The sequence below is a fragment of the Stenella coeruleoalba genome (genome assembly GCF_951394435.1).
Source record: "Stenella coeruleoalba genome assembly, chromosome: 12".
NCBI lineage: Eukaryota > Metazoa > Chordata > Mammalia > Artiodactyla > Delphinidae > Stenella > Stenella coeruleoalba.
Window position 1 is genome coordinate 39,831,706 of NC_137158.1, and position 13,410 is coordinate 39,845,115.

A 13,410-nucleotide genomic window follows, 5' to 3' on the forward strand; every position below is an offset into this window, starting at 1 on the left:
AAATCATTATTTGTTTTGAAACACTGGGCACTTTTGTGGAGTCCAAAGGATCCTAGGCTTTGAAAGGTGAAGGATTCAGAAACCATTTCAAAATCTCATATTGTAGAACAACACTCCTGAGACTGCTTCATGTACTAATGAAAATTCTGTGGTCTGGGCAATTTACAAAAGACAAAGCCCCTTATGTCTTTACTCCCTTAGAGTACAAGATCTCTCAGGAAAGGGATGGAGGCTTCCTCATCTCTGTGTCTCTAGAACCTCCCAATACTGCTTGGATATTCTCTTATTGAGGAATTCAGACTGATATGTCTTGGGAAACATTACAAGGGACTGTTAGAATGCAGCCTAGTTTTAGGAAAATTCCAATTAGAAGAAATTGCCTTGGGGGTGGGGGGCAGGATGAATTGGCAGACTGGGATTGACATAAACATACTACTATGTATAAATAGATAACTAATGAGAACCTGCTGTATAGCCCAGGGAACTCTACTCAGTGATCTGTGGTGACCTAAATGGGAAGGAAATCCAAAAAAGAGGAGATATATGTATACATATAGCTGATTCACTTTGCTGTACGGCAGAAACTAACACAACATTGTAAAGCAACTATACTCCAATAAAAATTAATAAAATAAATAAATGAAGTTGGATAGAAGAATGCCAAAATAAAAGAAAAGAAAGAAATTGCCTTGGGCCGATGAGTCTGTGTTTTCCTGTCCACATCGATATTCTTGGAGACTTCATTCCTGGCAGGCAATTCTGAATCCAGTTGACATCATAATTGCACAGCTCATCGCTATTTGAACAATAATCTACTATCCTCCAGCTTGTTTTATTTGTTACTTTGTATATTCAACAAATACTTATGAAGCATCTACACTGTGCCAGGTAGAGATGCTGGGGCTATGTACGGTGAACAAGACAAGAAAATTCCTACAGAACTTACCTTCTGGGGCGAGGGGAGAGGGCAGACAAACAGTAAAAAATTAACTCAGTTTCAGATTATGGCAGGTCTATGAAGGAAACAAATAGGATCATGGCCTGGAGACTGAGTGGATAGAGGTGGTGCCTGCTTCAGGTAAAGTGCCTCAGAAAGGCTTCCCTTGGGATGAGCAGCCAGTCCTAGGAAGGAAAAGCGTTCTAGGTCAAGGTATCAGGTGAGGACAGGGGCAGGGCCTGGAAGTGTGGAACAGCAGCTGGAATCTGAGGAACAAAATAGAAAACAGCTGGGCTGGAGCATGGTGAACAAGGGGAGAGCGGTCAGCAATGAGCCTGGGCGAAGCAGGTGGGGTCAGTTCACGAGGACAATGCAGGCTAAACAAAGTGAGGGGTTTGGGTTGACTGCGTGATTCTCTCATAGACTGTTTGGAGGATGCTTTCCATTTGTGTACACTGGCTCCTCTGCAGGCTACCAAGAGGGCAGTCTGGATCTCTATAAACCCCAGTATACTATAAGCATTATTAAGTCAGTCTTTGTCTACCCCATGAGCCACAGATCCTAATGAATTGGGAGCAGCCCTCCCTAGGAATATTTTTATTAAGGATAATCTATTTGATATTTTATTTTTGTTTCAACTTTAATTTTTAATGGTGCACCTGAATAAAGAGACATTGAATAGGTACCTTTCAAACATTTGGGAAGTAGTCAACAAAATCCATGAAAAGAAAGTAAAGAAACAACTAAGGCATGTGCGAGAGTTCTAAGCCTCTTGCATTAGTCTAGGGCTAAGCGTCCCCGTGGCTCAATAGAGTATGATTAGAAGGACATTATCAGAGTTTTGAACTTAAGAACTACTGGGCAGCACCACCAGGGAAGCCCTGATGAGTACTTTTGAGATCTACTTTCTTAGCAAGTGTCAAATATGCAATACAGTACTATTATCTATAGTCACTGTGCTGTACATTACATCCCAGGACTCATTCATGGGCTGTCATTTTTGAATCAAGGGCCTATGGGTAAGGGTACTTGGGGCATAATGACCATATTTTATGGAGGTGAGCACTTCCTCCTCTAAGTCCTCTAGTCTAGACACACACCCTCCTTTAAAAAAAAAAAAAAAAAAGGGCTTCCCTGGTGGCGCAGTGGTTGAGAGTCCGCCTGCCAATGCAGGGGACACGGGTTTGTGTCCTGGTCCGGAAAGATCCCACATGCCGCGAGGCGGCTGGGCCCATGAGCCATGGCCACTGAGCCTGCGCGTCCGGAGCCTGTGCTCTGCAACGGGTGAGGCCACAACAGCTAGAGGCCCGCGTACCGCAAAAAAAAAAAAAAAAAAAATTTGTTCTGGTGCTAGGAACCTGAGGTTTGGTGGAGAATTTTCCCTGAGTTGCTCCTGACTATATCTTGACCTAAAAGCCTGTATAAAATCTGTCTCACACAAAATGGCTTGTGGAAATGACCACCATTCCCCCCTCAAAAGCAGCACCTCACCTCCAGCCCCTAAGCCCACCACCTTGAGGGAGGGAACAGCTGAAGCTTCCAAAAAGCTGCCAGTCTCTGTGTCTGGAAAAGGAGAAGTTGGGATAGGTAGAATTTCATATTCACAGAGAGCAAGGAAGAGAAAGAGACCATTCTCTGCCGAAGCCAGGTTTTCTGATCCGATTCCCAGAAACCTCACTCTTCTCCAAATACCCAAGCCCAGCAGTTCCTTCCAAACCCATCCTGAGGAGCACCTTTAAAAAAATCACAATCATCAGTTCAAAAGAATTTGTACCTAAAAATGTTCTTCATAAAAAATTTTTGTCTTGGGCTTCCCTGGTGGCGCAGTGGTTAAGAATCCGCCTGCCAATGCAAGGGACACGGGTTCGAGCCCTGGTCCGGGAAGATCCCACATGCCGCGGAGCAACTAAGCCCATGCACCACAACTACTGAGACTGCGCTCTAGAGCACGCAAGCCACAACTACTGAGCCCACGTGCCACAACTACTGAAGCCCATGCACCTAGAGCCCGTGCTCCACAACAAGAGAAGCCACCACAATGAGAAGCCCACACACCACAACGAAGAGTAGCCCCTGCTCGCCGCAACTAGAGAAAGCCTGCGTGCAGCAACGAAGACCCAAGGCAGCCAAAAATAAATACATAAATAAAAAAGAAAGATTCTTAAAAAAAAAAATTTTTTTTCTCTACATATGTGAACACCTACCATTCACTTAGCACTTAAAAGTTTTGAGTTATAACACCAGTCCTGAAGAAGATTTTAACTGGTCTCTACTTATTTTACTGAAATTAGAATACGCAGCCACCAAGTAAACTTGTTTACCCTTATATTATCCATAAGATCGGTTAATCTAGAGGGAAATCATCATGAGTTTATAGCCAACTTTGCTTTTCATATAAAATTAAAACACCCAAAGAAACAAAAACCACTTTATTGAAAAGGATATACAATTTTAAATTTTAAATAAAATATAATTGCCTATTATGACTAAATTACAGTCTCCCTGCTCTTTATTAGTTAGTAATCCCTGGTTTTCTTACCTAGGACCTGCCTGGTTCCTGACATTGGCATTCTCAATAGATCAAGAACTCTGTGAACTCAGGCTCATGTCTGTCTGGGTCACTGCAGGAGCCCCAGGGCCTGGCATACTGCCTGCCTCACCTTAGGGGGCCAGAAATATCCCTTCAAAGACTGAGTGAGTGGACACAATCCAGCACCAGGGCTTTAGAATAAGCTGAATATGGTTGGATTATTTCTGGAGTGTCTGGAAGGAGACAGATAGAATTTAAGGGATAAATGTGAATCAGAGCAGAGGAAGGGAGCTAAGACCAAAGGATTATCAAATGTGTTTTGGTTTTTGTCTCCCCAAGCCCTCCCTAGGGGATTTTTATGAGGCCAAAAATAAGAGATAAGGGGAAAGTTCAGGCAGAGGACGTCAGGAACTTCTCAGGAACTCAGGTGTGAATAGGGCAAAGAACAAAGCAAGGGTCTTGGATGTCATTCTTGCTGGTGCCTGGGGATGTGACATAAAGACCAGTTCTCCTACTTAAAGATTCGATTTGGTTCACTGAAATCAGACTCTTCCTGGGATGGCTTAAAAATTTCAAAACAATTTGACAACAAAAATCTTTACAGTGAGTTATACTGTAGTTAGGGGAACTTCAGTTCAAGGCCACATTCCCCAAAGTATATTTTTTGTTTTTTTTTAATAATTTCAATGGGGAATTATAGGGTTTTGTGGAAGGAAAAATAATGGTAAAACAAATGTTAAGCAGATTACTTTCTTGCAGTAATTCTCAGAGCCTTTAATATGTTAATGTACATTATGAGTCAGAGAGAGAGAGAGAGAGAGAGAGAGGAGAGAGAGAGTAGCATCTCTTTGGGGGGAAAATATTGACTTAGTAATTCCACCTTCCTCTTAAGCACTCTTTGCTAAAAGAAATTCCCCATCTATGTCAACACTTTTCAGAGGGCGTCATCTTCTTTTTTTGTGGCATGGCAAAAGCCCAAATGAAAATGTAAAGACCAGAAGTATATATTTTTTCAGTAAGAAAGAAATATTCTTTTCTCTTAAATTTTGCCTATTGAAGCCAGAACTGGTATGATTACTTTATATAAATATAATAGCTGTTCAGTGATCATGACAAACAGAAAAATATGACAAAACTGCTTTGTGAAAGAACACAAAGTTAGAAAAATGATTTACCAAAATATAACTTTAAAACATACTTTAAAAATAAAACTTGGGCTTCCCTGGTGGTGCAGTGGTTGAGAGTCCGCCTTCCGATGCAGGGGACACGGGTTCGTGCCCCGGTCTGGGAGGATCCCACATGCCGCGGAGCGGCTGGGCCCGTGAGCCATGGCCGCTGAGCCTGTGCGTCCGGAGCCTGTGCTCCGCAACGGGAGAGGCCACAACAGTGAGAGGCCCGCGTACCGGAAAAAATAAATAAATAAATAAATAAAACTTAACCATAAAAACAGAGATATAATGTGGTTTTATTACCAAGTATTTGAAAAATAGAATGACTCATTATTTTTGTAATTCCTAAGGGTACCATTTTATAATTTGCCCAAGGATTTGATTTGATATTCTAGTGGCCCCAAAGGTGGCAACATCTGCTTATAAAAGACCTGATTTGGACTGTGTGGGCTGCTGAAGTTTTTTCAGGCTTTTTCTCATTAAAACAAGATTGTACGGTAGACTGGCAGTGTCACTTTCTCACTCATGCTTCCCAAAGGCTTAAGCGGTCAGAATTTACCTTTTCCTTTTCTTTGTAATACCAATTTTGTTTCATAGTTAATGGGTGTAAAATATCCTCTGGGGAGAAGCTACAGAGTTTAGAATTTTTCCTTTTTCAGAAGTCAAAAGATAATAGATTATCAATTTATTTATCCTTCATTTCCCAAAAAATATTTTCTCACAGATTCCCTGCACCCCTCTTACCTCCTTTTAACAAAAAATTCATGAATAATATGAAGTAAACACAACTGATAGTGGTACGGGCCTTGGCCCATCATTGCTTACCATTTAAGAGGTGCCTACTGCAGTTGGAAACTAATTTTTGGTTCCTGCGGATATAATATCCATGGATTTTCCAAAAATAAATGACTAGACTGGGCCCAAGTAAAAAATATGTCTTAATCATTGAAGCAGCTTTTTGTCTGACCATCATCTACTCACTTCTTTACTCTGACAGCTGCCTCCCCTCCTGTGGCATGAAAGGATACAGCACTAAAGGCGGAGACTGTCCTAAAGGATGGCTGGAGAGGCTACATGGAGGAAAAGAGAGCCCTGGGATTGCAGGGCTGAACTGCCTATGCTGCCCTGAAGATTCCCTGCAGCAGGGTTATCCTTGCAAAGCAGGGTAAGAAAGGGAGTGGATCCTGAGCTCTGAGAGCTGCTCTCAGTCCTGTGGGATTTTTCCCTCAAAGAATTGCCCGAAGAGTCTGTTTTCTAGAAAAGTCTGAATGATGGCTGGATTACAGAGCTCTTGTAGCTCAGAGATGGACAGTGCTGGCTGTAATTCCTCTGCTTGCCTTCCTGACCCATTCTCCATCTTTCCCAGCCCTGCTCTGTGCCCAAGGAGACTGACCCCTTCTGATGAGAGGGCAAGAGGAGAGAGGGGTCAGGCTTTATTCTTTGCCCTCCCTCCTTAGTAGCTGCATCTCTATTGATAGCTGTGATGTTCCACACCTATGGCTCCCCTCAGGGAGCTCCAGCTCTCGCCAGGCTCCAAGACCACTTTTTCTTCTCCTTCAGCCCTAGGGGAATTAATGGCTTCCTGCTGGTGCCAGACTCTGGGTGCCTCAAAATCCTTCATTCATTTCCTTAACCCTGCCCACACCTCTGGAGGCAGTCCCTTTATTACAGTCTCCCCATTGTATTAAAAGTCTTACCTGTTGGGATAAATTCTGTTTCCTGTGGGGAACCTGGATGTTACACCAACTGACGCTCATTTTAATATCAAATTGTTAAAAGAGATCTCGATTTTGTAGAATATATTTCTTCATAACTTCAGTCAGAGTATTGCTTAGGAGTATGGGTGTTGGGGTCATGCAGATCTGTTATTAACTGTGTGATTCTAGGTATGCTTAATCTTTCTCTCCAAGTGTCAGTTAAGTATCTCTATGTATGTCATCCAGAAAATGGAGCTAAAAACAGTATTTAATTCATTTAGCACATAAATTGTTGTTAGGATTAAATGAGATAATGTTTATAAAGTACTTAGCCTAGCACAGCGCTTAAAAGACTGTCGATAAGTTGGAGTGCTTCTTTCTTATTACTATTTAAGTATATTTCAATTTTCAAACTGTGATACTGCAATTTCTCTCTATTAATTGTTCAGTGTTTCTTACTTGTGAAACTAAAAGCCAAACACATTATAAAACATTATTATTAGTTTACCAATATGGATATTGAATGCTCAAGGGATTTGCACTGGTTTAAGATTAAGGACCAATAGCAGAGAAAGAAGGGAGTTCAAAAGCCTTGGCCTTGGTTACTTTTAGGAAGTAGCATTGTTCCTACCAACCCCCCAAAACGACTGCCCAGCTTTTCACGCTTTTCACTCCAGGCTATCACACACCCAGCCCTTCCTGGGTGATATGACACTTTCCCTTGTCCTTTAGTACAAAATAGAATTCCTCTGCTCATCTGCTCCACCTGAAATATACTAAATCAATTGGTATTGGTTTAATTGTGAATGACCAAAATCTCAAGACAATAGTAGCTTAAGCAACATGGAAGTTTATTCCTCCTTCACATAAAATCTGAGTGGGCAGGCCTGAGTTGGTAGGGTGCTCCATGGTGTCAAGGACTCAGGCTTGTTACTCTGCTATGCATGGCCCTTGTCCTTTTCTTTCAAGATGGAGCTCCAGCCATCACAGCCACTTTCCAAGCAGCAGGATGGAGAAAGGGGAGAAAGATAAAGGGCCTTGTGAAATAATAGAAAATATATATTGGTTTCTGCCTCCCAGGTCCAGGCACAGAGATCCTAAAACCCTTGTAATTTCCTAAGTGATAAGGGCACTAGGAGCATCCTTTGTTCTAATATTTGGCCTTTGACCCCAGTTCCTGACACAGAGCTCCTAAAGCCCTTGGAATTTTGGATGATAGGAATTTTGTTATTCTAATGAGGCAACTCTTGGTGGGCTCTTGAATAGCTTCAGGATGGGGGCTGGTAACCAGAAAGACCAATCCATGATTAGAAGCTTGTAACTTCAATCCCACCCCTATCCTCTGGGAAGGTCTGGAAAGGGGCTGATGATTGAGTTAATAATTGATCATACAAAGCCTTTATAAAAATCCCCAAAGTATCGGGGGTTTGGAGAATTTCCAGGTTGGTAAACACATCCACATGTGGGGAGGGTGACAGACCCCAACTCCACAGAGACAGAAGCTCCTGTACTCAGGACCCGTCTGGACCTCTCCTCGTCATCTGGCTGTTCATCCGTATCCTCTACCACATCCTTAATTACATAATAAACTGGTAACTGTGTTTCCCTGAGTTCTTTGAGCCATTCACAAGGAGAGAGTCATGGGAACCCCAATTACAGCCAGTCAGTCAGAAGTATAGGTGAAAAGCTGAAACTTGTGATTGACATCTGAAGTGGGGGTGGGACCTGAGGCTATCTCCAGGTAGTGTCAGAGTGGAGTTAGATTGTAGGACACCCAGCCGGTGCCAGAGAGTTGCTCGATGTGTCAAACCCCACACACCTGGCAGCAGAAGTGAAGTGTAGTAGTAGTGTGAGAGGAAAGGAGGAACGTGGGAACTCACCTACACCAGTTCTCTCTTAAAACAAGCGTCCTAGAAGTTGCCATTCAACACTCCTGCCGTGAGCCTGTGGGCCACTAACCTCAGTTGGATGCCGCTCCTCTCCCCCACATCAGGGAGGCTGGGAAATGTCTTTATCCTGAGAAATCAGGCATCCAGTGCAAACTTCTATAGCTATGGAAGAAATGAAGAGCAACCACTGAGGGCAACAAGCAACCTCTGTTAAAGACATCTTCCTCTCTACCGCTCTCCTTCCTCACCAATAGGAAAAGAAGGCAAGGAGATTTTTTTTAAAAAACCAGTGCCATCTTGACAGTAGAAGAGGGCATTTAATAGTGGTTTTCAGCTTCTCAGAAGAGGTACGGTGTGAAACTAAAAGAAAACCAGAGGGACTTCCCCGGTGGTCCAGTGGTTAAGACTCCACGCTTCGACTGCAGGGGCCACAGGTTTGCTCCCTGGTCGAGGAACTAAGATCCTGCATGCTGCTGTGGCGAGGCCAGAAAAAACAACAAAAACGAAACAGAACTGTCTCATTCTGCCCCACCTTGAACTCTGCTCAGAGCCTGGTTTCCAAACATGAGCAATCAGTAGACTTTGTCTTAGACCGTTGCCACTGCCCAAACATACCAAGCAGTATTTGTGCTCTTTACCCAGAGCACAAATCTGGGTAAAGATAGCATTGACTGTAACTGGAATTACAGAATACATTTCATATCTGAGAGGTGGAGACAGCCTGCCACGCGGCATGCAGGACCTTAGCTCCCCAACCAGGGATGGCCCAGCCAATCATAGCACCTCATTCTCCTGGGCACAGTGATTGGTCCAGCTGAAGGGCTGAAGGGCATGTGCCCCAGTCTGGGCCAATTAGAGCCCTTTTCTGAGACTAGTTTGGGGCTGGAGGAGAAGGGGTCTTGCTTTTTGGAAGTATGTCAGTGGGGACTGCCGGCAGCCATATTTTTTTCCACTACATGAAGAACACCTGTCTGCAGTAGGAAAGAATGAAGACAATATAGACAAATGGGTAGAGGGCACAGGTGGCAACCTCCCTGCAGTTCCTCAGTCCAGTCAAACCCGAAGCTAGATCAATTTCTGGACTTCCCAGTTAGGTAATCCAATAAATCTCCTTTAATGCTTAAGCTAGTCTGAGTTGGATTTCTGTCACTTGTACAAGTCTGAACTAAAAAAAAAAGTAAAAGAAAAGTTAAACAACATGCTCTTTCTATTAGAAATACACTTAATAAACTTCTATGAGTCCACAGTAAATTCAACGAGACAAATGCTTAAGCAGGTTGGTATCTAAGAAATATTCGTTAGCATACTACGGACAAATCAAAGGTGTTTAGGAGAATGTTGGGGAAGTCAGTTTTGCTCATTTTTGCTGTCTTCCTTCTTACACTGGCAGTTTTTGCTTTTGAAATTGTAAGAAGAAAAACAATGAGTCAGTCAACAGAGAAGGGATAGAGACGTAGTAAAAGGAGGTATGGGAACAGAGTGATGGAGAAGGGAATAGTGAGAGATGGCACGGAGTATCAGAGCTTCCTGCCTGGGAGTCAGGGGACCTGGGTCACAGCCCTGGCTCTGCCACTACTGCTCCATCTGCTTGGGTGAACCACTTTGACTAGTTGTAATTTCTACACCTGAGAAATAAGGAGGCCTGGAATAGAGGTGATTAAGGTCCATCTTGGCTCTAATAGTCGATCCTTCTAGTATATCCTTATTTCTAGCAGGAAAATGAAGGACGCAAGGGAGTAGGATGCATCACTGTTGGAGTCACTGCTGTCAAGAGCATGACCTCAGGTTTCCCAAGAGGTCTAGCTCAGAAGGCAGCTGTTCCAATACCCCCAAACCAGCCTCAGATCATCCCAGGAAACTGAGGCTCTGGCTTTTCCCTGGAAGGGTCAAAACTTGGTCAACAATTATTGGGCTGGGGGTAGAGGTATATCCAAGACAGAGCTCCTTGTTTATAATTCATTAAAGAATTCATCAGACGCCCTGGGCAGACAGGGCAGAACCCACCTAATTGCCTTCTTCTCTCCCCACCCTCTTCCTGCCCACTGAGGAATCCTGATCCATATTAGATCCTATCCAGAGGAGCATGCTGGAACTCATCCAACATAGCAAGTGCAGCCTGCCCAGCAGAGACCTGAGCAAACCAGTTTCACACAGGAAAATTCAATTGCCTGCTATTGTCACAGCCAGGGAGGCAGGGGAGGAGCACTCCTACCCATCACAGCAATTTTTTTTTTTTTGCGGTACGCGGGCCTCTCACTGTTGTGGCCTCTCCCGTTGCGGAGCACAGGCTCTGGACGCGCAGGCTCAGCGGCCATGGCTCACGGGCCCAGCCGCTCCGCGGCATGTGGGATCTTCCCGGACTGGGGCACGAACCCATGTCCCCTGCATCGGCAGGCGGACTCTCAACCACTGCGCCACCAGGGAAGCCCCCCATCACAGCAATTTAAGTAGGAGGAGAGATGAGAATGGGAAGAAGTGATGAATAAACACGGGGAAAGAAAGCTCTACAGAAGTGTGCTCCTGCTCAAAAGTTGGGGTTGAAGGGTAGTGTCTGAGAAGAAAGGAGTTTTCTTCTAGCTCTTTTAAACCATTTTCCCCATTTCAGCCAAAATAGCCAGCAAGAAGTTTCTCAGTTCTTACAGTGCTGACGAGTAAGACTTAGCTTAGCACAGAGCAGGTGCTTAATAAATCTTTATTGAATGAATAAGTAAGTGAATGGACGGAAAAATCTGTTGGTCACCATACTGACTCTCTTTGACGAACCACAAAAATGGAATATGCTCCACGGAAGAGACGGCATGACGAGGATGGGGCTCCTTGCAGGCTTAGCTGAGGCTAATGGTCCCCTCTCCAGACTATCCAGGCAGAGTCTGATGGGTCTGATGGGTCACATCACACAGAGGGTTATTTCCTTCAGTCAAGGAGCAATTACTGGGCCCTTCTTTTGGGTTCAGGACCATATAGACGTTAGTCCCTGACTTCTGAGACCTTGCAGTCTAACTGAAGAGATAGTCTTAGCCCATACAGAACAATGATATGAATCATATAAATCACTAAATAAGCGGTCTTAAGTAATGTAGGGAGAACTATAATTGCAATTAGAGTCCAAAGAAAAGAGAGATGAGTGGGGCTCGAACAGTCTAGAAAGATCCATTAAAGTGGGATTTGACCTTGACGCAGAGAACAGACAAATGTGCATTCACTTGGGGAAAACTTGGGTTAATTTTCTGGACTCTGATTCCACCTGAGTCACAATGCTATTTTCCAGATGCATAGTCAAGTCCCCTTCCAACTTCCCTTCCACAGTCTGCATGGCAGGCGAGGTTTTCATCACCATTAGAGCAGAGGGGGGCTTCACAAAGAGCAGTGTAATCTGAGTGCTGATGAGGCCAACAGGTTTGATTCTGAAGATTGTTATTGCTGCCAGGCTATAACCTAGACATATAAATGTACTGCTTCAAATGTTCCATCAGGAGAATCGGCTGGGGAGCACTAATCCTAAGTGAAACCATCTTGATTACAAAGGAAGGAATGACAACACCATATTGCTTAACTGCTGAACCTTACAATGAAACACAAAGTGGCATTAACGTTCTCTGCCTGTAAGGCTGCAGTTTAAGCAGTTAATCTTATTTTAGCTGAATGGCATGTTCATTACAGCAAATAAGTAGGTAATGTGTGGGATTACTGAAAGGAAAGATAAATTAAACCAGTTATGGTTATAATGTTGATTTTATTTTAACTGTCTGATTTAACTTGGTATTTTTCAAGAGTCAGATCTAATATACACTCATTTAGCAGAGATTAAGCAGATGGGACTCTTGCCCAGAAAAGGTATTATATGCAACTTAAGATGCTACTTTTAAGGGCAGCAATCCAGGACACTCGATACTGGCTCTAGCCTGGAATCTTCAGTGCTTAAACTGGAGGGGTCCTGAATGGTAAGATAGCACTTCTCTCTTTCCATTAAATAGTTATGTTTTCACCATTTATGCTTTTCAAGGGCAGCTGAAGGACTTTTCTTCAAGGTCTCAAACATCCTTCTGTGTGGACCTGCTACAAAACAGTGTGTAGCTCAGGAATGTATTTTATCTTGTTTACATGTGCTTTCTTCACACAAGTGTTACCCTGACTCCAAAAACCCTTCATTGAACTACAGGTACAAGAGGAAAAAGAGATATAGTCCCTGAACTGGAAAGGATTACAATCTAGTCAGGAGAGGAGGGACAGTAATCTCAAACATAAGGAACCTAGGAGACAATGTGAAAGGGTGTCTAATCAAGTGCCGAATTGCATAGTGCAGTTGAGCAGAGTATGGAGTACTAGATACTGGGCGCTGCACTGGAGGCTCTTCATATACCTAATCTCATTTAATTTGCACAATAATCTTGTGAGGCCAGTATTATTACCTCCTATTTGTCCAAGGAAGGGGAAGTAAATTGCCTGTCCAAGGAAGGGAAAAAGCAGGAGTTTAAACCCAGGTCTAATTCTAAAGGCCTCGTTTTTTCCTTTATGACAAGCTGCTTTCTTAAATATGAAGAGTCAAGAGCAGAAGAAAATCATAAAAGATGTCATGAAAGGAGTGGAATTGGATCTGAGTCAGAATACACCTTCAATCCAACTTAAAAACAAAAAAATTCTTTACCAGTACCCACTTGACAATCAATTTTACTTCCAGAAACAGCCTAAAGAAATAACCTTCTTTCCACATAATACAACGACCTTAAAACATTTTAACTCCAAGAATCCTCTTTTGATTTTTATGCCATTGTTATGTGTTTTCATTATATATATGTTAATCCCACAGGGCATTATTGTTGTATAGTCAATAATTATTCAGATTTATTTATCTATTTTATCCTTCTTGTGCCTTTGGGTTTCCACCTAAGTTCATTTTATTTCTGCCTGAAGAACGATCTTTAGTATTCCCTTTAATGCAGGCCTTGCTTGTGATAATTCTCTCAGACTTTATGCCCAGATATGCCTTATTCCCCTTTCAATTTGAAGAACACATTTTTGCTGGGCATAGAATCCTAGATTGTCAGTTACTTTCTTTCAGCACTTTGAAAATACTCCATTTACCTTCCCGCTTTCATTATTTCTCTTGAGAAACTAACAATAAGTTTAATTATTGCTCTCATGAAGGTAATGTCTTTTTTCTCTAGCTGTATGTATGTATGATTCTCTC

At 43.0% G+C, this 13,410-nt stretch overlaps 1 protein-coding gene across 2 annotated transcripts in view; it reads right to left on the reverse strand.

Annotated features, from left to right (window-relative positions):
• Positions 1–4,626: 4,626 nt before the first annotated feature.
• The window catches only part of OSTM1 (osteoclastogenesis associated transmembrane protein 1), a 51,743-nt gene continuing 42,959 nt past the window's right edge, over positions 4,627–13,410 (reverse strand). For both annotated transcript variants that reach the window (XR_013830888.1, XR_013830889.1), the window contains one exon: positions 4,627–8,384. The gene's annotated coding sequence lies outside the window, so the exon portion shown is untranslated. The remainder of the gene's footprint in view (positions 8,385–13,410) is intronic.